Consider the following 2602-nt stretch of genomic DNA (forward strand, 5'->3'; position numbering starts at 1 on the left):
AGCAGTGAGGGCACCAAAGCAAGGCCCGCGCGAAAGCACACGCCCCTCACGAGGTCCTGCGCGTGCGCCCAATGACAGCGAAAGGTAGCCGTGGGCGCCTAGGGCGGGGCCGGACTGGCTCGGCTCCCTACGCCCCACCTCCGAGTCCTAGCAAACAGCTCATTGGTCATCCTGGTCCCGGCTAAGGGCGGGATTGGCTGATTGACAAGCAACGTCCCGGGACGGCCAGTCTGGAAGCCTGAGTAGTTGGAGAAGGTGTTGGCTGCCGCGCGGCGGGGTAAGTGGGGCATGGGGACTGGAAAAGCGGTTGGCAAGGCGGGAAACGCGGCGGCCCTGGGCTTGACGGCGATGGGACGTCGGGGTGACAGGAAAGGAGCGGAAGGAACCTGGTTCGGGAGGCCGGTGGACTCCGTGGGCCGTCTAGGCGTGTGCTCAGCCGAGGTGGCCGAGGGCCCCGGAGGGCCCGGAGCTGGGGCGGAGCTGAGGGGAGTCGAGTGCGTTGCCCCCGAAGGGCTGGGATTTGCTCGCCCACCACCCATCCGCTCACTCCTGTCCCTCGGCCGGGCCGACTCGGGAGCCCCCGTTCCCGCGCGGCGGCCCTGTAGGTGCAGCGCCTTCCCCGGCCTCCAGCCGGCCTCGGGGAGTCCGGGAGGCGGAGCGACCTCGCCTGTGCGGGCGGCCTGCGAGGCAAGGCTTGCTTCACCTGGCCGGTGTTGCCACTCACTGTCCACCGCCCAGAACTTTCTCGTGTGCGGTCTGGTTATTCTCGGTTTACGTGTCGCCTAAAAGGGAAAGATTGGCCTTTGAACACCTAAACCAAACGTCCTGGAAGTTGAACAAGGAGCATGAAGGCGGCAGTGGGGTTCCTCACTCAAGTTTCAGTGGCGACCCATTCCTGGCCAGGCTTGCTTCCCATCTCTGGGCTATTTTTGGAGTTTATCCCTTTTGTTTTTACACCTCGGTCCTGATCGATACTCAAAACCCTTTTTCCCCTCCCCCTAATTTGTTTTGCAAAGAGGTCGAGTAAAACAAGGCTCACATTAAAGTGTAGACATTGCTAAACTACAGGTTGCTTTACCTTGTGCTCAGGTTTTCAATATTAAGGAAAAACAAAGGTACCAAATAGGCTAGGCACTAGTGCTACACTTTTAAGCAGAAATTGTTATCCCTAACGTTTTATTTACGGAATGCTTAGTGTGAATGGAACACATTTAAATTGTTTCTGCTTTAATTTTGACAACATTCCTGTGAAATAAGAGCGACTGTCATAGTGGACGGAAAAATTTTTTAGAGCTCACAAAATTTGTCTGAAGTTAACTGCTAAAAGGACTGGAATTCAGAGTGTTAATTTTGGCCTTTGTCATTGTAGAATTCATTCCCTCCCTTCCCTCTCACCTTTTTGTCCCTGCCCCTCCCTCCCAGCCCTCCCCTTCCTTCCTTCCTTCCTTCCTTCCTTCCTTCTTTCCTTCCCCTCCCCTTCCTTCACCCTCCCTCCTTCCCTTCTTTCCCTTCTTTTCCCTCCCTCCCTTCCTTTTCCTCCCTCCCTCCCTCCCTCCCTCCCTCCCTCCTTCCTTCCCTCCTTCCTTCCCTGTGTAGTCTAGGCTAGTCTCTGATATTCGTCTGTCTCACCCTCCCAGAGTGCTGGAATTACAGGCATGTACCCCTGAACCTCACAAATTTTTACTCTGTAAAATGTATCTGAAGAATAGAGTATAGTACAACTGTGAAAAACTAATTTTTTTTTTTTTATTGAACTACAAATCTATAGTAGTGGGATGGGGCAACACCACATGAAAATATACAAGAACTAAACAATAATGAGACATTTTTGGTTTCTTTGAAACAGAACATTAATTTGAAGTTATGCACAAAATGAATAAATCGTTTCACAGATACAGTAATAAGGTTTTTATTGTTTAATAGCCACTTAAAGGTATAGCCACTTGTGTAGGTATACCACTCCTTAGTAGCATTTGTCAAATACTGGATATTCCTACTGAGTGTTTTATCTGTGTCCCTCATTTTCCCACTGCTCCCATGACAGCATCTTCATTCAAATAGTGTTAGAGGAACTAGGAACTAGAGCATGGTTTATTTAGAGGCCAGTAGAGAAGACTCTTTTTTAGGACTTCTCAACTCCAGAAGTCTACGAACTAAGGTCAAGAGTCAGAACATAATAAGCAAAGAAGTAACACAATCAAATCCATCTCACAGAAAGTGAGCTGGCACTGTAAAAAATGGCTTCACCTGAGATGTAAAAGGATTCCTGGTTGACCTGATGAATATAAAGACAGTAGATGTAGGTAACTAGTGAATTACTGGAAGAGTTGAAAGAAGAAAACAGCCTGAAAAAGAAAAGGAAGATGGCTGGTCATGGTGTGTCACATCTGTAATCTAAGCACTCAGGAGGTGGAGCAGGAGAATCACCAGCTCAAGGCCAGCCTGGGCTGCATAGTAAGACTCAGGTTTTTTTTGTTGTTGTTTTGTTTTGGTCCTGTCATGGGGCCTGAACTCGGCCTGGGCGCTGTCCCTCAGCTCTTCAGCTCAAGGCTAGCGCTCTACCACTTGAGCCACAGCGCCACTTCCGGCTTTTTTCTTTTTG

At 50.2% G+C, this 2602-nt stretch overlaps 1 protein-coding gene across 1 annotated transcript in view; it reads left to right on the top strand.

Annotated features, from left to right (window-relative positions):
* Window positions 1–227: 227 nt before the first annotated feature.
* The window catches only part of Mtfr1 (mitochondrial fission regulator 1), a 46383-nt gene continuing 44008 nt past the window's right edge, over window positions 228–2602 (top strand). The window contains exon 1 of the mRNA XM_013034470.1: window positions 228–277. The gene's annotated coding sequence lies outside the window, so the exon portion shown is untranslated. The remainder of the gene's footprint in view (window positions 278–2602) is intronic.

Source organism: Dipodomys ordii, unplaced genomic scaffold (genome assembly GCF_000151885.1).
Source record: "Dipodomys ordii isolate 6190 unplaced genomic scaffold, Dord_2.0 Scaffold190, whole genome shotgun sequence".
Classification (NCBI taxonomy): domain Eukaryota; kingdom Metazoa; phylum Chordata; class Mammalia; order Rodentia; family Heteromyidae; genus Dipodomys; species Dipodomys ordii.